The following is a 27,093-nucleotide window of genomic DNA, read 5'->3' as shown; positions in this document are numbered from 1 at the left end:
AATACACAGAAGAACTATATAAAAAAGATCTTAATGATTCAGATAACAACAATGGCGTGATCAATCACCTAGAGCCAGACCACTTGAAGGGTGAAGTCAAGTGGGCCTTAGGAAGCAACACTACAAGCAAAGCTAGTGGAGGTGATGGAATTCCAGATGATCTATTTCAAATCCTAAAAGATGATGCTGTTAAAGTGCTTCACTCAATATGCCAGCAAATTTGGAAAACTTAGCAGTGTCCACAGGACTGGAAAAGGTCAGTTTTCATTCCAATCCCTAAGAAAGGTAGTGCCAAAGAATGTTCAAACTACTGCACAACTACACCCATTTCACATGCTAGCAAAGTAATGCTCAAAATTTTCCAATCTAGGCTTCAACAGTATGTGAACTGAGAACTTCCAGATGTTCAAGCTCAATTTAGAAAAGGCTTTAAAGAGAGCAAATTGTCAACATCTGTTGGATCATAGAAAAAGCAAGAGAAATGCAGAAAAACATCTACCTCTGTTTCAATGACTATACTAAAGCTTTTGGGACCACAACAAACTGGAAAATTCTTAGAGATGGGAATACCAGACCACCTTACCTGACTCCTGAGAAACCTTTATGCAGGTCAAGAAGCAACAGTTAGAACCGGAAATGGAACAATGGACTGGTTCCAAATTGGAAAAGGAGTACATCAAGGCTGTATATTGTCACCCTGCTTATTTAACTTGTATGTAAAGTAGCTGATCATGTAAACCGGACTAAATGAAGCACAAGCTGGAATCAAGAGTGCCAGAAATATCAATAACCTCAGATATACAGATGACACCACCCTTACGGCAGAAAGCAAAGAGGAACTAAAGAACCTCTTGATTAAAGTGAAAGAGGAGAGTGAGTGAAAAAGCTGGCTTAAAGCTCAACATTCAAAAAACTAAGATCACGGCATTTGGTTCCATCACTTCATGGCAAATACATAGGCAAACAATGGAAACAGTGAGAGACTTTATTTTCTTGGGCTCCAAAATCACTGCAGATGGTGACTATAGCCATGAAATTAAAAGATGCTTACTCCTTGGCAGAAAAGCTATGAGAAACTTAGACTGCATCTTAGAAAGCAGAGATATTACTTTGTCAACAAAGGTCCGTCTAGTCAGAGCTATAGTTTTTCCAACAGTCATGTATGGATGTGATAGTGAGTGCTGAAGAACTGATGCTTTTGAACTGTGGTGCTGGAGAAGACTCTTGAGAGTCCCTTGGACTGCAAGGAGATCCAACCAGTCCATTCTAAAGGAGATCAGTCCTGAATATTAATTGGAAGGACTGATGCTGAAGCTGAAGTTCCAATACTTTGGCCTCCTGATGCAAAGAACTGATTCCTTAGAAAAGACCCTGATGCTGGGAAAGATTGAAGGCAGGAGGAGAAGAGGATGAGATGGTTGGTTGGCATCACTGATTCAATGGACACTGGGAGACGGTGAAAGGCACATGCTGCAGTCCATGGGGTCGGCAAAGAGTCAGACACAACTGAGCTACTGAACAAAACAAAAAGTATTAATAACTGACTAGTGGATGATGGTAATGCACAAATACATGAAAATGCAAAAAAAAAAAAAAAAAAGAATATTCTGTGCTTGACTACACATCACTTAAAGTGAGAGTTGGAATAATTGCAAGAGAACCATTGGAAAATGAGTAATAGCAAGTCTAGGGTTCCTCCAAGTGCAATGGTAGGTGATGATTCTATCTGAGAAGACTCACTTGGAATATCTCCCTGTAGCACAGATATTAGAGTGGCTATCCCACACACTAAACATTAACTAATGATTAGTCCAAGAAGCTAGTATTAGTAAGATATACAATAAAGTTGTTTTAATAATCTATCACCAAGATAAAAGTGGTGAATTTTTAAAATTTTACTATGGTCAAAGACACACTAGTGGTAACCATCATTTATTGGCTGTATGACTTTGAACAAAAGTTTCTTCACTTCTCAGAATCCCAGTTCATCTACAGAGATGACAGTACTTGTCTCAAAGGGCCATGGTGAGGACCAAGTGAGATAATCTGAATAAAGGTGTTAGTGTGATATCTGGCTCAGAACAAGCATTCAAAAATGTAGTTAGTATTTTTGTTAGCAATCATAATAATTACTGCTGTACTTTAAATATACTACCCCAGATACACAACAGTTCTTTTGAATGTTATTACTACAGCTTTCGTTTTCACGATTACTTGTAGGCCAAGCATTTTTTAAGATATTTAGCAGGGAAAGTTATTAAGTTACTTGATCCTTTCTAAGTCTTTTATCTACTAACTTTAGTCCTTGTGTATTATTCAATGTGTATCACAAATATGTGTCACTTAGAATTTCTACCTTTAAACATATATTATGTTAATTTAAACAGTATTCTAAAGCTTTTACCTGCTCATTTAAAAATAACTATACCAATATACCAACAAAGGTCCGTCTAGTCAAGGCTATGGTTTTTCCAGTGGTCATGTATGGATGTGAGAGTTGGACTGTGAAGAAGGTGGAGCACCGAAGAATTGATGCTTTTGAACTGTGGTGTTGGAGAAGACTCTTGAGAGTCCCTTGGACTGCAAGGAGATCCAACCAGTCCACTCTGAAGGAGATCAGCCCTGGGATTTCTTTAAAAGGAATGATGCTAAAGCTGAAACTCCAGTACTTTGGCCACCTCATGCGAAGAGTTGACTCACTGGAAAAGACCCTGATGCTGGGAGGGATTGGGGGCAGGAGGAGAAGAGGACAACAGACGATGAGATGGCTGGATGGCATCACTGACTCGATGGACGTGAGTCTGGGTGAACTCTGGGAGTTGGTGATGGACAGGGAGACCTGGCGTGCTGCGATTCATGGGGCTGCAAAGAGTCGGATACGACTGAGCGACTGAACTGAACTGATACCAATATATCATATTTCTTAAAGTAGGTGGAATACATCAGGTTATTATTATTTAATTCCTTGCGGTTTTCCTAAAATGCTTTCAAAAAGAACATAAAAGATAAGCCAAGATAATCATGATAAGATTATTTTAAAAGACATTTAAATTTTAAAAATTAAGTCAACTATAAGCATCAATTTTATTTACATTTAAAATATCTCTCACTTAGGCATTTGAAATTTCAATTATTAGAAATGTACTTTTACCTGAAACCAACCTATTAGTTTTTAATTTATTTTTCATTGAAGAATAACTGCTTTACAGAATTTTGCTCTTTCTGTCAAACCTCAACATGAATCAACCATAGGTATACATATACCCTCTCCCTTCCATCTCCCTCCCCATCCCACCCCTCTAGGTTAATACAGAGTCCCTCTTTGAGTTTCCTGAGCCATACAGCAAATACCCATTGGCTACCTATTTTACATATGGTAATATAAGTTTCCATGTTACTCTTTCCATTCATCTCACCCTCTCCTCCCCTCTTCCATGTCCAGAAGTCTATTCTCTATGTCCCTTTCTCCATTGTTGACCTGTAAATAAATTCTTCAGTACCATTTTTTTCTAGTTTCCGTGCATATGCATTAGAATACGATATTTATCTTTCCCTTCCTGACTTACTTCACTCTGTATAATAGGTTCTAGGTTCATCCACCTCATTAGAACTGACTTCGTTCCTTTTTATGGCTGAGTAATATTCCATTGTGTATATGTACATAACTTCTTTATCCATTCATCTGTCAATTGACATCTAGGTTGCTTCAATGTTCTAGCTATTGTAAACAGTGCTGCAGTGAACAATGGGATACACGTGTCTCTTTCAATTTTGGTTTCCTCAGGGTATATGCCTAGAAGTGGGATTGCTGGGTCATATGCTGGTCTTATTCCTAGTTTTTGAGGAAATATCCATACTGTCTTCCATAGTGGCTGTATCAATTTACATTCCCACCAACAGTGCAAGAGTGTTCCCTTTTCTCCACACCTTCTCCAGCATTTACTGTTTGTAGACTTTTTGATGATGGCCATTCTGACCAGTATGAGGTGATATCTCATTGTAGTTTCGATTTGCATTTGTCTAATAATGAGCGATATTGAGCATCTTTTCATGTGTTTGTTAGTCATCTGTATGTCTTCCTTGGAGAAATGTTTGTTTAGGTCTTTTCCCACTTTTTGATTGTTTGTTTTTCTGGTATTGAGTTGGATGAGTTGCTTGTATATTTTGGATATTAATCCTTTGCCAGCTGTTTCATTTGCTATTATTTTCTCCCATTCTGAGGGTTGTCTTTTCACCTTGCTTATAGTTTCCTTTGCTGTGCAAAAGCTTTTAAATTTATCAGGTCCCACTTGTTTATTTTTGTTTTTATTTCCAGTACTCTAGAGGTGGGTCATAGATGATCTTCCTTTGATTTATGTCATTGAGTATTGTGGCTATGTTTTCCTCTAAGAGTTTTAGTCTGACATTTAGGTCTTTAATCCCTTTTGAGTTTATCTTTGTATATGGTGTTAGGAAGTGTTCTAATTTTATTCTTTTACATGTAGCTGTCCAGTTTTCCCAGCACCATTTATCGAAGAGGTTGTCTTTCCCCCATTGTATATTCTTACCCTCTTTGTCAAAAATAAAGTACCTATAGGTGTATAGGTTTATTTCTGGGCTCTCTATCTTGTTCCATTGGTCTATATTTCTGTTTTTGTGCCAGTACTATACTGTCTTAATGACTGCAGATTTGTAGTATAATCTGAAGTCAGGAAGGTTGATTCCTCCAGCTCCATTTTCTTTCTCAAGAATCCTGTGGCTATTCAGGGTCTTTTGAGCTTCCATATAAAATGTGAAATTTTTTGTTCCAGTTCTATGAAAAATGCCATTGGTAATTTGATAGGGATCGCATCAAATCTGTAGATGACATTTGGTAGTACAGTTATTTTCACAATATTGATTCTTCCTACCTAGGAATATGGAATATCTCTCCATCTATTTATGTCATCTTTGATTTCTTTTATTAGTCTTACAGTGTTCTGTGTACAGTTCTTTTGTCTCCTTCAATTCAGTCACTCAGTTGTGTCCAACTCTTTGCAACCCCATGAACCGCAGCATGCCAGGCCTCCCTGTCCATCACCAACTCCCAGAGTTCACCCAAACTCATGTCCATTGAGTCAGTGATGCCATCCAACCATCTCATCCTCTGTCATCCCCTTCTTCTCCTACCCTCAATCTTTCCCAGCATCAGGGTCTTTTCAAATGAGTCAGTTTGTCTCCTTAGGTATGTTTATTCCTATTTAATTCTTATTGTTGCAGTGGTGAATGGGATTGATTATTAACTTCTCTCTCTGATTTTTCATTGTTAGTATATAGAAATACAAATGATTTCTGTGTATTGATTTTGTACCCTGTGACTTTGCTAAATTCACTGATTAGCTCTTAGTAATTTTCTGATACTATCTCTAGGGTTTTCTATGTACAGTATCATGTCATGTGCAAACAGTGAGAACTTTATTTCTTCTTTTCCAATCTAGATTCCTTTTATTTCTTTTTCTTCTCTGATTGCTATAGCTAGGACTTTCAGAACTATGGTTAATAATAGTGGCGAAAGTGGACACCCTTGTCTTGTTCCTGATCTTAGGGGGAATGCTTTCAGTTTTTCACCACTGAGAATAATATTTCCTGTAGGCTTATAGGCTTATCATATATGGCCTTTATTATATTGCATTAGGTTCCTTCTATGACCATTTTCTGAAAAGTTTTAACCATAAATGGGTGCCGAATTTTTTCAAAGACTTTTTGTACATCTACTGATATTATCATATGGTTTTTATCTTTCAATTTTTTAATATGGTGTATCATATTAAATGATTGATTTGCATATATTTGCATATATTGAAGAATCCTTGCATCCCTGGAATAAACCCAACTCGATCATGGTATATGAGCTTTTTGATGTGTTGCTGAATTCTGTGAAACCAACCTAACAGTTTTAAATTTATGTTTGATGTCTTTAAGTTACAGCTTATGAAACCTTTGGAAAAAAGAATTTTACTCCATAAAAATAATCCCCATTCAATTATCTCCTCTGTATATTTCTTAAATAAGCTCTAAAAGTGGTCCTTGAACTGTTGTTTATCAACAAAAACTCATAAGCAACCATAATTCCCACTAATAGCGACGAAAACTCTGCAGAATTTCTAGTCTCAGGTGTAGGAGCATAACAGTTATTTATAGGCACATTCTATAAATAACAGCAAATTGTCCCGTTAAGAAAATATAAAAATTGTTAGATGAGATCTTGGTAGCAGCTGTATCATCAGCATTTGCTATCCTGCCAGTTGTTGAGGTGCTATTCAAAATTAGCAAGAGTTCATGTGTTCAACCTAATTACTGCTTAAATTTCATCTCCATTCCTGCAGGACAGTCCCACTTTAAATTCTCAAAGATCTTTTTGATAAAAACTCAAGTATATAAGCCCTTTGTAACTAAATCACCTGGAAAAGATTCATAATTTTTGCAAGTTTGCTTCACTTGTTCTCATTCTATATCCTAATAATACACCGGTAACAGAGCTTTTCTGCAACTTTTCCCTTTGTCTTTTAAAGGACCTGCATGAAGGGTTAAAAAGTCAAATTCAAGGCAATAGGCATTCTGGCTAGATCCACCTTTTTCAATGAGTCCCTTGCTTCATCCTTTCAAGTAACACTTTAGGTTTTCACAGTCTTATTACTGGCAGTAAAACTGACAATCCATTTAAAATCATTTACAGATAAAATAAGAACAATCTTTTGGACAATATGGTTTTGACACAAAAGTGCAGGATTTAAGAGTCACTGAGAGACACCCACATCAAAATGACACTAAGAACAAAAAGCAGTATGAAGGGACCCAGCATCACAAACACTTAAGCAGACTGTTGCTATTTAGTCCCAAATCCTATCTGACTTTTTTGTGACCCCATGGACTATATAGCCTGCCAGGTTCCTCTGTCCATGGGATTTCCCAAGCAGGTATACTGGAATGGGTTGCCATCTCCTCCTCTAGGGGATCTTTCTGACCCAGGGACTGAACCTGTGTCTCCTGCACTGCAGGTGAATTCTTTACCATTGAGCTCTTCGAGCAGATTACAGTCAGGCAGTCAGGGTATAAGCAAAGAATTTGCACACACAGCAAAATTAAGTCTAAGTGCATGGCTTGTGTTAAGTAAAAACTCACACAGAGCCCTTACTTAGCCAGGATGAATGAGTATACTCAGAAAAATAATACACTAATGAATGAAGGAAGGAAATGGTTTTAATCAAGGCTATTTATCTTCAAAGCACACACTCTGCATAACCAACTGGAAAGGATTTTTACACAAATATGAAAACTTTCAAAGAGCAAACAAGATACTAACTTTCCACCTTGAATTTGTAAAATGAAAGAATAAACTTTTTCATCATTTTGCTCTCACTCTCAAGTAATGAGTTAAAAATATGAGTTTGTCTTGAAATGCCTCAAAAAAATATGGGTGTCTAATGTAAATTTCTTTCAACTTGGCTGTTGGTGAAAACTTTTATGTTGGGGGAAAACTACTTTTGCCTTTATTTTCTGACCAAACTCTCCTGCAACAGAACACTGTTTTTCTGCTACACTGTACACCTGAAAATATTGTAGATATTCACATGATAGAAACTAATTTGTGAACTTAGGATTTCCTCATACATCTACGTCCTACTGAAAATGCAGAAGGAAGGAAAACCATTGCTAAGGCAAAGGCTGACCCAAGTAATAACCAAAGAGAGAATCCCTTATTACTGGCTTCTTAAAAAGCCTAGTTTTATTTGTAACTGGATTCAAAACCTAAGTGAATTATATCTCTAGGTTAGGTCAGTTTCAAATAAAAGGTAAAAAAAATATATAAATGGTTAACAGAACATTAATTTTTACCCATATTAAAAAGCTACAACTAGACTTAGAATGTGCTGTGTCTGAGAGAAAATTGATATGAACTTTAACCCTGTTTTTAAATTTTTAATCTTTATGTTTTAATATATAACTCAAGGGTAGACAGAAGTATTTTTCAACAAATCAGTAATGTGAATGACATCTACCATACAGGGATCTTTAAACAGCTATAAAACAGATCACTAAGTAAGGTTTTAGTACACTCTATCCTAGTTTTCTTTACTTGCTGAAGAACTTCAGAGATAAATATTATAAGAAAGCCAGTTCAAAGCCAAAATGAACTTTCAAATACTTCTACCATCATAGGGTAGGGCAAACTAATCTAAGACCCCCTGATTCTCTTTATAAAATCCATTCCTCTCTAATTAGAAACTGAATATATATTCATGAAATAAAAGGGCAAGAGAAATTCAAAAGCAACCCATAAATCTGAAAAAACACTTAACGTGATCTCAATGGGGGGAGAAGCAAGCATATATACCATAGCAGTTAATTTTGCTGGCCTTTCCTAGTCAATGTAAATTAAATACTGAAAAGATATCTATCTCTTCATATTTTAGATTACATCTGAAGGGATAATTCTTATTTTTAACAAATAGATCTCTATTTACTATAAAATAATAATAATGTTTTTGCCAGGAAAGATACATGGTTATGACTCTTCCCTTTCCAAAATTTAAAAATGCCTTGAAATATTCACCTCAGGGGGGGGAAAAAAAAAAAAACCTAAGAAATATGTTCACTTAAACAATTCTGTGAAATCAGCGGTAGGGATCATTTACATATTTCTAGTTTGCACACATTCTTAAAGTTTTCTAGAAGACACAAATTTCTATTTCATTTTATCTTTGAATCTAACTTGGCTTATGCAAGACCAAAATATACTAATTCAATAAACTGTTCTTCAGCTCACAAACAGGCCCTTAATAATCTTGCTCTCACAGACCCTAATGGTAAAAAAGATTTTCAACTGCCACATTTTAACTTCTTTTTCTTAACATTAAACACACAATGGGGGAATAAACTTCCTAGGCATATGGCAAATATAACTTGAAGACAGTAAGCATCAGATCAGATCAGATCAGTCGCTCAGTCGTGTCCGACTCTTTGCAACCCCATGGATCGCAGCACGCCAGGCCTCCTTGTCCATCACCAACTCCCAGAGTTCACCCAGACTCACGTCCATCGAGTCAGTGATGCCATCCAGCCATCTCATCCTCTGTCATCCCCTTCTCCTCCTGCCCCCAATCCCTCCCAGCATCAGAGTCTTTTCCAATGAGTCAACTCTTCGCATGAGGTGGCCAAAGTACTGGAGTTTCAGCTTTAGCATCATTCCTTCCAAAGAAATCCCAGGGCTGATCTCCTTCACAATGGACTGGTTGGATCTCCTTGCAGTCCAAGGGACTCTCAAGAGTCTTCTCCAACACCACAGTTCAAAAGCATCAATTCTTCGGTGCTCAGCCTTCTTCACAGTCCAACTCTCACATTCATACATGACCACTGGAAAAACCATAGCCTTGACTAGACGGACCTTTGTTGGCAAAGTAATGTCTCTGCTTTTGAATATGCTACCTAGGTTGGTCATAACTTTCCTTGCAAGGAGTAAGCGTCTTTTAATTTCATGGCTGCAGTCACCATCTGCAGTGATTTTGGAGCCCCCCAAAATAAAGTCTGACACTGTTTCCACTGTTTCCCCATGTATTTCCCATGAAGTGATGGGACCGGATGCCATGGTCTTCGTTTTCTGAATGTTGAGCTTTAAGCCAACTTTTTCACTCTCCACTTTCACTTTCATCAAGAGGCTTTTGAGTTCCTCTTCACAAACTTAAATTCTGAAACTTTAAAAACCCCACTGATTTTAGACTTATGTTAGAGGTCACTTTTCCTTTTAAGTAGTCCATAAAAGTACAAGTAAAACTCAACTATGTAGGCTGCTAAATAAAGTTAAGAGCATGTGAAAAGTACTAGGAAATTATATGTTTAGCTTTATTGAATGAATCATACTTAAATACAACTTTGCACAGGTAACTGTCTCAAGTTTGCAACAGTGTCACAACTATATTGGCTTAAGTTACTTGCTACAAAGATATCCCCCAACTCACTGATTCTTAAAGGAGTTTCCAGAACTAAGAATCATACCATAAGGTAAGAGATGTTACTGACTGGCATGTGCTAAGCATCTGTGAACACAGCTGAAGCAGGAAAAGGTGTTGAAAAGAACATTTAATTCAATGTATTGAATTAAAGTAATGGTTGCAAGAGTGGAAGTTGGGGTGGGGCTGCTGCCCCTTGAGACACTATGATTAGAAACACTTCTAGGATTTAGGGGATGGAGCTACATACCCCTCAACAAGCAAGACAGTCCCACAGACTGAGAACTGTCCTCAAGTTACTTTCAAATATCCAAGTGGTCATTCACATAGATAAAAGCCTATTTACAGCTAATCCCAGAATTTAGTTTTACATTACAATGCTATGCTAAGTCACTTCAGTCGTGTCCGACTCTGTGCGACCCCATAGATGGCAGCCCACCAGGCTCCCCCGTCCCTGGGATTCTCCAGGCAAGAACACTGGAGTGGGCTGCCATTTCCTTCTGCAATGCATGAAAGTGAAAAGTGAAAGTGAAGTCGCTCAGTCGTGTCCGACTCTTAGCAACCCCATGGATTGCAGCGTAGTAGGCTCCTCTGTCCATGGGATTTTCCAAGCAAGAGTACTGGAGTGGGGTGCCATTGCCTTCCCCGTTATATTACAATACAAATCATGAAATATGTTTTGCCATTTAATATACACATAATTTTCCTGGAATGCATACATCATAAAAACTATGAGAAGTCTGAATTCTCATGGCTTTTCAGAGTATCTGTATTATGTCTGCATTTTTGATGGATATTTTTTACTGTTTTTTTCAGTACTTTAAAGCTGTCACTTAGCTGTCCTCTGGCTTGCATGGCTTCTCTGCTGTAACTCTTAACTGTGTTTATTTGTATAGAATGTTTCTCTTTTCTTTGGTTACTTCAACAGTTTCTCTTAGGAGAAGGACATTTGAATTTGATGCCTTATGCAGGTTTTTTAAGTGGCAGGTGTTTATCCTGCTTGGTGTTCTTTAAGTTTCTTGCACCTCCAGGTTGATGTCTGGCATTAATTTCAAATAATTCTTGATTATTTCCTCAAATATTTCAACATTTCTTCTGTCCTCTTCCAGGATTCCAATTATGCATGTATTTAAATGTGTTAGATAGAATCGCCAAGCTCTTTTTTTAAACTCTTTGTGTTTCACTTGGATAATTTCTGATATCTACAAATTCACTGATTCTTTCTTTGGTTGTGTCAGATCAACCAATGAGCCCAAAGGCATCCTGCAATTTATTACTATGTAGTAAAACTTCTGACATTTCCTTTTGATTCTTTCTTATAGTTTCTATCTTTCAGCTGAAACTACCCACCTGCTTTTGTATGCTGTCCACTTTTTGTTCATACCTTTAACATCAATTATAGTGACTATAGTGAAGTCACTCAGTCGTGTCCGAATCTTTGCGACCACGTGGACTGTAGCCTACCAGGCTCCTCAGTATTCCTTGCCAGGAATTTTCCAGGCAAGAGTACTGGAGTGGGTCGCCATTTCCTTCTCCAGGGGATCTTCCCAACCCAGGGATCGAACCGGGGTCTCCCGCACTACAGGCAGATGCTTTACCGTCTAAGCCACCAAGGAAGCCTCTAACATCAATTATAGTCGTTTTAAATTCCCTTATCAGATAGAAGCACCTGTGTTAGCCAAAGAGTAATCCTGGTGATTGCTCTTTCTCTTGAGAATGTTTGTCTTTTGTATGTCTTGTAATTTTTTGCTGAAAGTGGGACATGTAATAGGACAGCAGAGATAGAGGTAAGTAATTTTTGTGAAGGGAAATGGGTACATCTTTTCTTTGCTGAGTCTTTAGTGCAGGATGTTAGGAGTTGGGCTGAGTTTATGATTTGCTGTTGCTATGGTTACCCCTGGAGAAGGGAATGGCAACCCACTCCAGTATTCTTGTCTTGGAGAATTCCATGGACAGAGGAGCCTGGTCCATACTCTTTGGTTCATGAGGCTGCAAAGAGTCAGACATGACTGAGCAACTAATACTTTCACTTTTGTGGTTTTATCCCCACTGTATTACAGGCTTCAAATATCTACAGAACAGCTTCTGTCTAGGTTGAGAATGGTTTATTAAAGCAATGTCTATTTGATTCTTTGCCCTGTGCCTCTTTGCATAATCTTATTCCTCATCTTGTACTATTTTGCAGTTGCTTGTTATTCACAGTTTCTTAACTTAGTGGCAGGGAGGTGGGGCTATAGTCTCTGTTGTCCTGATTAAGGTTTAGTCCTAGACATACATTGTGTCTCTGGATCTCAGAGGTGTAATTTTCCTGTTTCCCCAGCCTGGAATTTTGGGCTTGGTGCCCCTCCCTCAAAAATATGCTCTCCCCAGTTTCTATCTTCCCTCAGCTCACCAACAGGGCCTGCTGGCAGAGATGCCATTCTCTCTAAAGATTAAGGTTTTTATTCTATAGGAGAGAGAGAATCAAGAGTTTTTTGCACCTCCTGAAAACTCTGCTGCTCTTCTCTGGGTCAGCACCACAACAGACACTCCCCAGATCTCATTCCAATCTTTCCTAGGAGTACCCAGTGAACAATGTAGATAAAGAAGTGAGCTCAGCCTTCATCAACTTGTCAGCTATTCAAGCTGAATGCTCTTTATCAGTGTCCAGCTGTGTCTACTGAAGGTGAACGTGAGTTCATACGTACTCTTTCTCTCCTTAAATTTCCGGCCACTGGTTTGCTCTGTGGCCTCAGCAACTTAATAGGTTCAAAAAAAAAAAAATCATGAATTTGAAGTTAGTCCAATTCTTTTTTGATCCTACAGAGGAACCAAAGGGCTCTTTTTGTCCCAGGGCCAAAGCCAGAGGTGGTTATACTAATTTATAAACTATTTCAGGGTAGTAAAGGAGCTGTTACAAATTATTTGAAATAAAAAGGAGGTCTTTACTGGGTTTGATAAAGTTGAGAAACACTGACTTAAAGGATCTTTTTGAAAACAACTCCCATCTAACCACTAATAAGCATTACGGTAAACATTTAGGCCTAAAACTATTAGTAGCAACAAAATTTTTGATAGTTTATCTGCTTAGATGTGCCTCTATTTTACTAATTTTAAGTAATCAGTCAGAGAAAAATGGGAAAGGTATGTGCAATGGAAACCTCAAATTCAAGTAGAAGTAGTTTAGGAATATAGCCAAATTAGTTAAAACAGAGTTTTAAATTTCAACTATAATTTAGTATCTATCTCCCTTCTACAAATTCGATAACAAAGCCAGTATTGTTTCCTTCCACCTAAGCAACCAGCTTCTATTTATTTGTGGATAAAGTTAATTCTTAAAAATAACTCATCCTTTTCATAATTGCATAACTTTTTCCCTTATAACGTTCATATATTTTACTGTTTACTACTGCCAGTTTAGAAAAAAGAGGAATATCCATTACCTCCCGGTGGAATACAAATTGTGGTATTTTTCCATGAACTAGACTATAGAATGTAAAATTCCTATCTCTTAATAACCCTCTGACTCTACTTTTCCTCCATTAATATGTGCCACTTCCTGTTTTCAAACAAAGAATATAATGTAAGATTTCTAAACCAGGATGGGCTTATATTCATTCCATTGTGATATTAACCCCACAAGCCAAGTTTAAGATACAGCTGCTTAAACTGTTTCACATTACATTTAAAATGTTAACATGATCTTACATTATATGCTAGTCAAACAATAAAGCACTTCTAAAAAACAGTGAAATCAAGTCTTTTGGGGACACTCAATTATTGACGAGTTTTTTAAAACCTCTTTTTTTTTTAAAGGCAAGTCCTGTTTCATTTCCCCATAAACTCACAGAGTACTAGTAATATACCTAACACCTGTAATTTCCTTAGGCTCTCTAGACTACTTTCAAATCTAGAAATCTGTCAGATCCATCAACCAAGAAGAAAACACAGTAAGACAATCTTTGGGACAGGTCCTAAAAAAATATTCTGAAATTTAACTTTTCACCCAAGACTCTACACTCCAAGACGCTCAAAATAACTCTACAGTATAACCTCCTTCACAATGGGCAACAGCCATCAGGTAGAAGCCCAAGGGGAATCAGGGTCGGATCAAAGGGAAAAGCAGAGACAGGAACCGAGAAATCTCTAACTTCGGGAAACCACTGCCACATTTGGGGAAGACTTCTAATTTTCTCCCCTAAGCAATCTGTAAAGGAAAGTCTCACAAGAGAGGTTACCTTAACACCCTACACGATTTAGGGGAGGACACTTTTTAAGTGTAGAGTCAAATCCGCGTTTGACTCTAAGTCCCACTTCACCCATCTAAAGGCCGCATTCAGAGACAAAATCACAGCAGCGGAGGAAAGGCCCCTATGAATAAGCTCTCGTGGAAAAGGGAAACGCTGAGGGGAGAAAAGGAGAAAACTTCATTTTGGAAAAGGGAGGGGCTGGAGAAGAAACGACGCGGGTGCTCCCCATTTCCTAACAAAACGAAACAAAGCTACGCAAATAAAGTTAAAAATCTATGCAATACTTGGCAGGAAGGAGGGTCACTGACCCACGGAAACAAGAGTTCCAGGCATCTAGCAGGAAGAGCGCTCAGACTAGCAGGATGAAAGGGAATCCGGAGGGCGGAGCCCAGAGGGCTGCAAACCCAGAGGAATAAGGGCTGAGCGGGGTAAGGATGTGCAGAGTGCAGTGCGGGGACCGTGGTGGGAAGAAACCCAGAAAACGAGGCGAAAAGAGGGGTGGGACTGAACATGGCCGGGCTCTGGGTGACTGTCACTCAGAACCGCAGGGGGGCAGGCAGGGTGGGGGTGGCGGGGTCCGACTGCTCCTGACCAGCAGCCTGGGGGGAGGGTAATCTGATTTCCTGAACTGCTGGAGGTTGCGGCCCTCTACCACCCTTCCTTCTCCCTGCCCTTGGCGGCCCAAGTCCTCGCAGCGTGGCGAGGGGATAAAGCAAAGCTCGAGTCCGGTGCCCGTGGTGATTTACCTTCGCGGGAGGCTGGAGAGGCTCCAGCCCGAGCTCCTCCTGCCGCCGGCTCAGCGTCCAGAGTGGGATGAGGTGTCCTCCGGCCTCCTCCCCTACACCACTTCCCCTTTCCCCGCCGAAGCCCCGTAGCTCCACTGCCGCGGGTTCCTGGTGCCGCGGCGGCGCTGCCTCCCCGCCCCCTCCACCTCCTCCCTCTGCCTCTCAGAGGCTCACTCTGGAGGCCGCCATCTTCGCTCAGGCTGTGAGGACCGCGCTCCAGTACGCCTGCGTCGCCCTTACCCAGAGTGTCACGAGACCCAGTCAGCTGATTTCAGTTCTTCCGCCTCCTGTTCCACCCTCTTGTATGCATTTCTCCGCCCTCCCCGTCGTATTCGCCTGCTTGCCATGAGATTCCGCGTTCAGCCTGCTGGCTGGTAGACACGCCTTCCTCCCCAAACGTAGTTGAGACATGCGCAGAATCTCCAGGAAGATGGTGGGAGGAAGACTCCACGCCCCGCGCGAAAGGAATCTGCATCTCAGCCTGTGGCCTTGAGTTCTGCTCGTGGTCGTTGTGCAGAACAGGTTATGTACTCTTAATCTCATGAAGTGTTGTTTTAAAGCATTTACCCAGTCTTGTCTTGAAATGCCGTGGAGTATCCGCGGGAAGATCTATACCCCGTTTGCTGGATTGAGAGCCAGCAGTTTCACCAGCTACTGAGACTCGCAGAAAACAGCTGAAAAGAGTTTAAATATGTGTTGGTTTGGGAAGTCACCGAGACCAAAGCTTCGGAAGTACAGACGGCGTTTTCCTGCTGGGAGTGCCAGAAAAATAATACTGATAGCTCCCATTTATTGCTAATCCCGTGTCAAGGGGTTTGCTTAGTTAATCCTCAACACTGTGGAGTAGGAATTATCCTTGTTTTGCAGGTAAACTGAGGCCCCTCTACACAGTAGGGGACTCAAGGAATCTGACTCCAAAGTTTGTGCCTTTTCTATTATCTCCCTAATGTATGTGGAAGCTGGAAGAGAGGAATAGGGTTAAAGAAAAGACAGTAGTGTGTGTTACCTGTGGGTAAGGGTTTGATTAAATTCACTCTCCACTCCCAGATCTGAGACCTAGAGACCGCAGTTCAAAAACAACTTGAAGTTTGTTTAGTTACTTTTCTTCCAACACTGCAAATTTTAAAACTCTCATGGAAACTACAAAAGATAGCTGATATACGTGGCTAGCATGAATGCATTATTTTATGACGGTTAAAGGTCTCTGATAATAGGTTTGATAACTGCTCAGCAGAGCAGTGCTAAGATAGTATTGTTCTTTGAGTGGCTGACTCATTTTTAGAGATGGAAATTGCAGGATGGAAAACGCAGGCAATGGTTTTACACATTTTTGTTTACTGATTCTTTTGCCCTTTTGCCCTACTTGAGGTCGAAAGAAACTGCTTTTATCTTTACAGTAGACTTTCCTGAATTGTGACAGTAAGATAAGGTACATCTCAGTCAGTTCAGTTCAGTCGCTCAGTCTGGTCCAACTCTTTGCAACCTATGAATTGCAGCATGCCAGGCCTCCCTGTCCATCACCAACTCCAGGAGTTCACTCAAACTCACATTCATCGAGTCAGAGATGCCATCCAGCCATCTCATTCTCTATCGTCCCCTTCTCCTCCTGCCCCCAATCCCTCCCAGCATCAGAGTCTTTTCCAATGAGTCAACTCTTCGCATGAGATGGCCAAAGTACTGGAGTTTCAGCTTGAGCATCATTCCTTGCAAAGAACACCCAGGACACCTCCTTTAGAATGGACTGGTTGGATCTCCTTGCAGTCCAAGGGACTCTCAAGATCTTCTCCAACACCACAGTTCAAAAGCATCTATTCTTTGGCGCTCAGCTTTCTTCACAGTCCAACTCTCACATCCATACATGACCACAGGAAAAACCATATCCTTGACTAAACAGACTTTTGTCAGCAAAGTAATGTCTCTGCTTTTGAATATGCTATCTAGGTTGGTCATAGCTTTCCTTCCAAGGAGTAAGCGTCTTTTAATTTCATGGCTGCAGTCACCATCTGCAGTGATTTTGGAGCCCAAAAAAATAAAGTCTGACACTGTTTCCCCATCTATTTCCCATAAACTGATGGGACCAGATGCCATGATCTTCATTTTCTGAATGTTGAGCTTTAAGCCAACTTTTTCACTCTCCACTTTCACTTTCATCAAGAGGCTTTTTAGTTCTTCTTCACTTTCTGCCATAAGGGTGATGTCATCTGCATCTGAGGTGATTGATATTTCTCCCAGCAATCTTGATTCCAACTTGTGCTTCTTCCAGCCCAGCGTTTCTCATGATGTACTCTGCATATAACTTAAATAAGCAGGATGACAATATACAGCCTTGACGTACTCCTTTTCCTATTTGGAACCAGTCCGTTGTTCCATGTCCAGTTCTAACTGTTGCTTCCTGACCTGCATACAGATTTCTCAAGAGGCAGGTCAAGTGGTCTGGTATTCCCATCTCTTTCAGAATTTTCCAGTTTATTGTGATCCACACAGTCAAAAGCTTTGGCATAGTCGGTAAAGCAGACGTAGATGTTTTTCTGGAACTCTCTTGCGTTTTCGATGATCCAGTGGATGTTGGCAATTTGATCTCTGGTCCTCTGCCTTTTCTAAAACCAGCTTGAACATCTGGAAGTTCACGGTTCATGTATTGCTGAAGCCTGGCTTGGAGAATTTTGAGCATTACTTTACTAGCGTGTGAGATGAGTGCAATTGTGTGGTAGTTTGAGCATTCTTTGGCATTGTCTTTCTTTGGGATTGGCATGAAAACGGACCTTTTCCAGTCCTGTAGCCACTGCTGAGTTTTCCCAATTTGCTGGCATATTGAGTGCAGCACTTCCACAGCATCATCTTTCAGGATTTGAAATAGCTCCACTGGAATTCCATCACCTCCACTAGCTTTGTTCTTAGTGATGCTTTCTAAGGCCCACTTGACTTCACATTCCAGGATGTCTGGCTCTAGGTAAGTGATCACACCATCGTGATTATCTGGGTCGTGAAGATCTTTTCTGTACAGTTCTCTGTATTCTTGCCACCTCTTCTTAATATCTTATGCTTCTGTTAGGTCCATACCATTTCTGTCCTTTATCGAACCCATCTTTGCATGAAATGTTCCATTGGTATCTCTAATTTTCTTGAGGAGATCTCTAGTCTTTTCCATTCTGTTGTTTTCCTCTATTTCTTTGCACTGAACGCTGAGGAAGGCTTTCTTATCTCTCCTTGCTATTCTTTGGAACTCTGCATTCAGATGCTTATGTCTTTCCTTTTCTCCTTTGCTCTTCACTTCTCTTCTTTTCACAGCTATCTGCAAGGCCTCCCCAGACAGCCATTTTGCTTTTTTGCATTTCTTTTCCATGGGGATGATCTTGATCCCTGTCTCCTGTACAATGTCAGGAACCTCAGTCCATAGTTCATCAGGCACTCTATCAGATCTAGTCGCTTAAATCTATTTCTCACTTCCAGTGTATAATCATCAGGGATTTGATTTAGGTCATACCTGAATGGTCTAGTGGTTTTCCGTACATTCTTCAATTTAAGTCTAATTTTGGCAACAAGGAGTTTATGATCTGAGCCACAGTCAGCTCCCAGTCTTGTTTTTGCTGACTGTATAGAGCTTCTCCATCTTTTGCTGCAAAGAATATAATCAATCTGATTTCTGTGTTGACCATCTGGTGATGTCCATGTGTAGAGTCTTCTCTTGTGTTGTTGGAAGAGGGTGTTTGCTATGACTAGTGTGTTCTCTTGGCAAAACTCTATTAGCCTTTGCCCTGCTTCATTCCATACCCGAAGGCCAAATTTACCTGTTACTCCAGGTGTTTCTTGACTTCCTACTTTTGCATTCCAATCCCCTATAATGAAAAGGACATCTTTTTGGGGTGTTAGTTCTAAAAGGTCTTGTAGGTCTTCATAGAACCATTCAACTTCAGCTTCTTCAGCGTTACTGGTTGGGGCATAGACTTGGATTACTGTGATATTGAATGGTTTGCCTTGGAAATGAACAGAGATCATTCTATCGTTTTTGAGATTGCATCCAAGTACTGCATTTCGGACTCTTTTGTTGACCATGATGGCTACTCCATTTCTTCTAAGGGATTCCTGCCCACAGTAGTAGATGTCATGGTTATCTGAGTTAAATTCACCCATTCCAGTCCATTTGAGTTCACTGATTCCTTGAATGTTGATGTTCACTCTTGCCATCTCCTGTTTGACCACTTCCAATTTGCCTTGATTCATGGACCTGACATTCCAGGTTCCTATGCAATATTGCTCTTTACAGCATCAGACTTTGCTTCTATCACCAGTCACATCCACAACTGGGTATTGTTTTTGCTTTGGCTCCATCCCTTCATTCTTTCTGGAGTTATTTCTCCACTGATCTCCAGTAGCATATTGGACACCTATGAACCTGGGGAGTTCCTCTTTCAGTATCCTATCATTTTGCCTTTTCATACTGTTCATGGGGTTCTCAAGACAAGAATACTGAAGTGGTTTGCCATTACATCTAAGAGGTAGTAATAGGAATAGGTGGTTGGTTGTGGGAAGACTGTTACAGGATGGAACTAGGATCTGCTGGCTGTGGTGTGCAGTAAAGGGAATCTACTGGCTTCAGGTTTGGGGGAAAGAAAATGCAGTGCTTCTTGTAGGTGTCAACTAAGGTGTGCAGGTCTCTAATACTGAGAAGACCTGAACTGTCCTATGGCTTTCAGGGAAAGACTTTTAAAGACAGGGTGAGGGAGAGAATTGCTGGGTGTGTGATCGGCTCGGGGACATTTTTCTGATTGTTTGGTGATGAGGTAATCAGGAGTCAACATCATCAACCTTCTGATTCCAATCAGTCTGGGGTCCACATGCTTGTAAGCAGTGTACAGTTAACTTCTACCTGGTGGAAGTTTCGGTAGCTGCAAAACAGCTCAAAAGGGTGTGGCTCAGAACACTATCTATAGCCTTTGGGGGGTTAGTCGCTAAGTCATGTCTGACTCTTGCAACCCCATGGACTGTAGCCTGCCAGGTTCCTCTGTCCATGGGATTCTCTAGGCAAGATTACTGGAGTTGGTTGCCATTTCCTTCTCCAGGGGATCTTCCCAACCCAGGAATCGAATCCTGGTCTCCTGCACTGCAGGCAAAGTCTTTACCAACTGAGCTACAAGGGAACAAAAGCTCCTTGACTTTGTTTAATGGCTAGACTATGTCTGATTGACCATTTTCTTTTTCTTCTGCATTTACTGACCTGATTAAGTTTATACTTGAAACTCTGGCAAAGCCTAGGAAGCTGAAGACAGAGTCCTACCTACTGAGTAGGACTCAGATTTAACTGGGAACCCAGATTTAGGACTCAGATTTAGTAGGACTCAGAAATAACTCCAGAAAGAATGAAGGGATGGAGCCAAAGCAAAAAACAATACCCAGTTGTGGATGTGACTGTTAACTTCTTCTACCTGGTGGAAGTTTGTTTGTTTGTTGTACAAGTAAGACCCAGGAGAGAAAGAAATTCCCTGGTGGCTCAGTAGGTAGGATTCTGTGCTTCCACACTGCAGGGAGCATGAGTTTGATCCCTGGTTGAGGAACTAAGATCCCACATGCAATGCGACATGGTCAAAAAAGAAAAAAAGGAGGTTGTTAGAGGACATGAGGGACAGGGAATCTGTCCCAGGAAGGCCCATAGGCTCTGTTTGGTTACATCGGGCCTAAAATAGAGTAGGAAGGAAGAAGGTGGAAGGGAGAAGGTAAAAGCAATAGGACTGCTGAGTTAAGGGGCCTTCTTGGCTTATCCCAGGAAAACAGAAATTTGTGTTTTTGTAGCATCTTACAGATTACAAAGACTTCCTATAATCCCAGAAGTAGATTTTGGGTGTATTATTTTTATTTTATAGAGGAAAAAAGCCAGGAGAATCTAAGAAACTTCCCCAAAGTGAACTAACTCCTAAAGATTGAGCCAAGATTTAGTTACAGGACTAGTTATATCAAAGCCAGTAAACTATTATACCTACACACTATCTCTCTGTTCAACATTTGGGACAAATAAAATCCATACTTGGAGTTAGGAGGAGCCGTAGACAGTGACTTTCCCCTTCCCTTGCCCTGTCCAGCCCCTCAGCTGTAGAGCAAAATTCCCTGCCTCCCAAAATATTTTTTCTTTGTAGTTTTAGAAACCACTGTCTTTGTATTCAGCCAACTTGCCCTCTGTTTCATGAATAGTTTTTTTTTTTTTTTTTTTTTTTTGCCTGTTCCTCTTCTGTGACATCCCTTTTAAGTATTTGCCAGTATAACATGTCAACTTAAAAAATAGTCACAACCTAAAAGTTGAGACTCATCTCACACACTAGCACAATAATGCTCAGAATTCTCCAAGGGAGGCTTCAACAGTACATGAACCAAGAACTTCCAGATGTTCAAGCTTGATTTAGAAAATGCAGAGGAACCAGAGATCAAATTGCCAACATTCGCTGAATCATAAAAAAAAAAAAAGGCAAGAGAATTCCAGAAGAACATCTACTTCTGCTTCACTGACTATGCTAAAGCCTTTGGGATCACACCAAACTTTGGAAAATCCTTAAAGAGATGGGAAATACCTGACCACCTTACTTATCTCTTGAGAAATCGGTATGCCGGTCAATAAGCAACGGTTAGAACAGGGCATGGAACAACAGACCGGTTCCAAATTGGGAAAGGAGTATGTCAGGCTGTATATTGTCACCCTGCTTATTTAACTTATATGTAGAGTGCATCATGTGAAATGCTGGACTGAATGAAGCAGAAGCTGGAGTCAAGAGTGCCAGGAGAAATATCAATAACCTCAGATACACAGATGACACCACCCTGTGGCAGAAAGTGAAGAAGAACCAAAGAGCCTCTTGATGAAAGTGAAAGAGGAGAGTAAGTGAAAAAGCTGGCTTAAAGCTCAACATTCAGAAAACTAAGATCGTGGTATCCGGTCCCATCACTTCATGGCAAATAGATGGGGAAACAATGGAAACAGTTACAGACTTTATTTTCTTGGACTCCAAAATCACTGCAGATGGTGACTGTAGCCATGAAGGTAAAAGATGCTTACTCCCTGGAAGAAAAGGTATGAGAAACTTAGACTGCATCTTAGAAAGCAGAGACATTACTTTGCCAACAAAGGTCCGTCTAGTCAGAGCTATGGTTTTTCCAGTAGTCATGTATGGATGTGAGAGTTGGACCATAAAGAAAACTGATGCTTTTGAACTACGGTGCTGGAGAAGACTCTTAAGGGCCCCTTGGACTGCAAGGAAATCCAGCCAGTCAATCCTAAAGGAAATCAGTCCTGAATACTAATTGGAAGGACTGATGCTGAAGCTGAAATTCCAATACTTTGGTCTCCTAATGTGAAGAATTAATTCCTTAGGAAAAAACCTCGATGCTGGGAAAGATTGAAGTCAGGAGAAGAAGGGGACGACAGAGGATGAGATGTTGGATGGCATCACTGAATCAATGAACATGAGTTTGAGCAAGCTTCAGGAGTTGGTGATGGACAGGGAAATCTGGCATGCTGCATGGGGTTGCAAAGAGTTGGACGTGACTGAGCGACAGAACTGAACTAAACTGAAAGGTTGAGGGTTTTGTTTAATTTGGTGGGAATTTGGGGGACTTCAAACCCAGAAGATAGCATTTTAAGTGACACTAAGAGAACTGCTCCAAGGAGGAAAGGAAAGGACCCAGGTTATATAGAAGTTTTGCAACAAAGAGCAGATAGTCTGAACATCAAAAGATTGTTGTTAATTAAAGAAAACCAGATATCATATGTTAAGGAATTTAGCGCTTCTCTATGTATGAGAAGATGCAAGTCTGGACTCACTGAAATCACTCCTTTCATATGCATCTCAGCTATCCTCAGCCAGTATCCAGTGATTTTCACATCCTGAGCTCTCTTGGGGACGTGGCTGCAGCCTGATGGCTGTTGGATCACAGGTATTCTCCCCATGAGTGCCCTTAGGGCTTACCAGCTCACTTGGGCAGGGATTTCTGATGACTGTGACATCCTTGTTTACTGATATGGCAGGAAATATTTCATGACTCAAGAAAATCCTCCTATCTGCCCCCCTGTCCTTTGCTTACTGGGCTTCCCCGGTGGCTCAGATGGTAAAGAATACACCTGCAATGCAGGACACCTGGGTTCAATCCCTGGGTTGGGAAGATCCCCTGGAGGAGGGCATGGCAACCCACTCCAGTATTCTTGCCTGGAGAATACCCATGGACAGAAGAGCCAGCAGGCTACAGTCTATAGGGTCACAAAGAGTTGGACACAACTGAGCGACTTCACTTTCACTTTTCACTTTCATGCATTGGAGAAGGAAATAGCAACGCACCCCAGTATTCTTGCCTGGAGAATCCCAGGGATGGGGGAGCCTGGTGGGCTGCCGTCTATGGGGTTGCACAGAGTCGGACATGACTGAAGCGACTTAGTAGCAGCAGCAGCAGCAGAGCGACTAAGCACACATATACCTCTGCTTCTATCACTCTGATTAACCGTCCTGGCCTCAAACTCTGATCTTTAGAAGCTGTATTCGCTGCTCCTTACAGGATGTGGTTTCAAGCCTGTCCCCTGGTTGTTCTTAATTGATTTGCACAAGTTAGTCAGTATCCTTCTCAAAACACTAGAACCAAGCAGCAGAGGCAGGAAAGGTATTTCCCTATACTTCTGTTAAATGAGGTCCCACTGCCAGCCATTTTTTAAAGGAGTGACTCATACAAGCATGACCTTCAAACTTCTCTTTCTGGATTAATCTTTTAAAATTTTTATTTATTTATTTTGCTGCACCAGGTCTTACTTGCAGTATGTGGGATCTTAGTTCCCTGACCAGGGATGAAACCCAGGCCCCCTACATTGGAACCTTGGAGTCTTGGACACTGGATTACCAGAAAATCCCTGGATTTGTCTTTTTATTCAGAATATAAGTTTACACAAGATTTTCTGATACTTTTATAGTGTACACATATCAAGTTTACAAATTATACAAAATATACTTAGAGCATTTCACAGCTTTTTTGATATCAATAGCTTTTATCAGTGGCATATGTTACTGTACAAGGCAGGGGAGGTTTAAGACTTTAGACGTGAGACAAACACCTGCTTATCAAGCTCTCTATTGCTGTTAAATGGACCTGCCTAATTATATCAAAGCCCAGATCCTAAATGAATCCCCAAGAACTCTATATAAATATATTCAACTGTTTCCAACATAGTAACCTATCCCCAAGATGCTGAATACTTGAAATAAAGTTAAAATACCAGATCTAATATGAAAAAAATCTAAAATATTACATTTAAAAGTTTATATTGATTACATGTTGAAATAATATTTTAGTAAGTATTCAGTTAAAAGAAGACATTATTAAAATTAACTTCACTTTTTTTAAAAAACTGTAGCTACTAGAAAATGTAAAATTATATATATGGTTCATGTAAAACATCTCTTAGAAGATGCTGCTTAGAAGGTCTTGTGCAGACACAGTTAGAAAATACTTTCCAGTTGAGCTGGCAAGCTTGAAAGTCCTAAGAATCATTTTCTATTGGACTTCATTTTTCTGTTGTTCTTTTTTGAAAGTTTATTGTGTTGAAGAGGCAGGTCAGGTGATCTGGTATTCCCATCTATTGAGAAATTTGTATGCAGGTCAGGAAGCAACAGTTAGAACTGGACATGGAACAACAGACTGGTTCCAAATAGGAAAAGGAGTACATCAAGGCTGTATATTGTCACCCTGTTTATTTAACTTCTATGCAGAGAACATCATGAGAAACGCTGGACTGGAAGAAGCACAAGCTGGAATCAAGATTGCTGGGAGAAATATCAATAACCTCAGATATGCAGATGACACCACCCTTATGGCAGAAAGTGAAGAGGAACTAAAAAGCCTCTTGATGAAAGTGAAAGTGGAGAGGGAAAAGTGGGCTTAAAGCTCAACATTCAGAAAACGAAGATCATGGCATCCGGTCCCATCACTTCATGGGAAATAGATGGGGAAACAGTGGAAACAGTGTCAGACTTTATTTTTTGGGGCTCCAAAATCACTGCAGATGGTGACTGCAGCCAGGAAATTAAAAGATGCTTACTCCTTGGAAGAAAAGTTATTATCAACCTAGATAGCATATTGAAAAACAGAGACATTACTTTGCCAACAAAGGTCTGTCTAGTCAAGGCTATGGTTTTTCCAGTGGTCATGTATGGAAGTGAGAGTTGGACTGTGAAGAAAGCTGAGCGCCGAAGAATTGATGCTTTTGAACTGTGGTGTTGGAGAAGACTCTTGAGAGTCCCTTGGACTGCAAGGAGGTCCAACCAGTCCATTCTAAAGGAGATCAGCCCTGGGATTTCTTTGGAAGGAATGATGCTAAAGCTGAAACTCCAGTACTTTGGCCACCTCATGTGAAGAGTTGACTCATTGGAAAAGACTCTGATGCTGGGAGGGAATGGAGGCAGGAGGAGAAGGGGACAACAGAGGATGAGATGGCTGGATGGCATCATTGACTCGATGGACATGAGTTTGGGTGAACTCTGAGAGTTGGTGATGGACAGGGAGACCTGGCCTGCTGTGATTCATGGGGTGGCAAAGAGTCGGACACGACTGAATGACTGAACTGAAATGAACTGAATACCAAACTCTTCATCCTTCCCCCCACCCACCCTTGAGAACCACAAGTCTCTTCTCTATACCTGTGAGTCTGTGTCTGCTTTGTAAATAAGTTAATTTGTGTCATATTTTAGATTCCACATATATGTGATATCATATGGTATTTGTCTTCTCTTTCTGACTTACTTCACTTAGTATGATAATCTCTAGTGGACTTGACTTTAATTTCTTATGTAGTTGTTGTTTGTCTCCTGTAGTTTTTCTCAAGTTTTATCTCTCCACATATATTTAGTTTTTTTTTTTTGTGAAACTAAAACACATGTTTACATGAAACACGTTTCTTGCTTTCATGTAGACTTGAAATTATTGACAACATTGGCAAATTATGACATGAGAATTCATATGTGTAGTTTCCAGAGCAGAATTTGCCACCCTGAAATATGTCTCTTTGGCATATTGTTTTAAGCTGGCTATTTTCTGAGAAACAGAATACATCAGAAGTGCTCTGAAAACCAATAATACTTGCACTTTTGTGAGAAACATTATATTTGTAAGGGAAATCTCCATTTGTAAGAGCATCTTCCTCTCTGACGCTGGAAGAAGAGGTTTACCAAATCTCTTGAAACTTATCAACAGAGTAAACAATGACTTAAGTCTGTAACAAAATCACCCTCATTTCTTGTGCTTTTTCTTGCAACCTTTCTTAACTGACTTTCCCTACCTGACTTTTTCTGACTTTAGCTGAAGATGGTATTTAAAATATAAGAGCTTTGGCCATTTTGAGAGATTACTCAGTTTTCCTAGGTCTCTCCCATGTATACCATGTTATTAAACTTTGATTTTCTCCTGTTAATTTGCCTTATGTTATTTAATTTTAAACCATCCAGAAGAATCTAGAAAGATGAAGGAAAACTTCTTCCTCCCCAATACCTCCAATCAATTACAGGAAATAATCTAGTTCTGACCATATTATGAAATAATGTTTCATAATATGAAAATTATGAAATACTTGTTCTATGGTTTAACAATTTGAAACCATTAATGAAATATTAACTGATTAAGGAAAAGTCCTTTCTGTGTCCTTTTCTCTTTTTAAAATTAACCCCAGGGCTTCCCTGGTGGCTCAGTGGTAAAGAGTCTGCCTACCAATGCAAGAGACATGGGTTTAACCCCTGATCTGGGAGGATCCCACCTGCTGTGGAGCAACAGAGCTGGTGCAACTACAGCTATTGAGCCTGTGCTCTAGAGCCTGGGAACTGCAACCACTGAGCCCACGTGCCACAACTACTGAAGCTGGGTGCCCTAGAGCTCATGCCTCACAACAAGAGAAGCCACAGCAATGAGAAGCCCACACGCTGCAACTCAGCCCCTTCTCCCCACAACTAGAGAAAAGCCCATGTAGCAACAAAGACCCAGCACAGCCAAAACAAATAAATAAGATTATTTAAAAAATTAACCCCAGCTGCTCTTTTTGCACTATTGGTTACCAAACTTAACCTGGGTCCACTCACCTGCTGTGCAGCAAAGCCAATCTACTGA

The 27,093-nt window shown here is 40.3% G+C and overlaps 1 protein-coding gene and 1 long non-coding RNA gene across 4 annotated transcripts in view; one reads left to right on the top strand and one right to left on the bottom strand.

Annotated features, from left to right (window-relative positions):
* The window catches only part of DNAJC13 (DnaJ heat shock protein family (Hsp40) member C13), a 162,744-nt gene extending 146,991 nt beyond the window's left edge, over positions 1–15,753 (bottom strand). The window contains exon 1 of one of the 2 annotated variants that reach the window (XM_086351611.1): positions 15,220–15,753. The gene's annotated coding sequence lies outside the window, so the exon portion shown is untranslated. Of the gene's footprint in view, positions 1–14,940; positions 15,184–15,219 lie in introns of those variants that run through there. The other variant, XM_086351531.1, reaches the window with a different exon arrangement.
* Positions 14,483–26,407, top strand: LOC147379091 (uncharacterized). Of its 2 annotated transcripts, none has more exons than XR_015145962.1 (2): positions 14,483–14,622; positions 24,711–26,407. It is a non-coding gene; the product is annotated as an uncharacterized LOC147379091 (long non-coding RNA). The 2 variants fall into 2 exon arrangements; XR_015145959.1 differs by lacking the exon at positions 14,483–14,622 and adding an exon at positions 15,393–15,846.
* Positions 26,408–27,093: the final 686 nt, after the last annotated feature.

The sequence above is a fragment of the Bos grunniens genome, chromosome 1 (assembly GCF_055505025.1).
Source record: "Bos grunniens cultivar Pamir isolate PY7600 chromosome 1, Bosgru_T2T1.0, whole genome shotgun sequence".
Classification (NCBI taxonomy): domain Eukaryota; kingdom Metazoa; phylum Chordata; class Mammalia; order Artiodactyla; family Bovidae; genus Bos; species Bos grunniens.
Note: the sequence above shows the minus strand (reverse complement) of the source record. Positions and strands in the feature narration are given on the sequence as shown.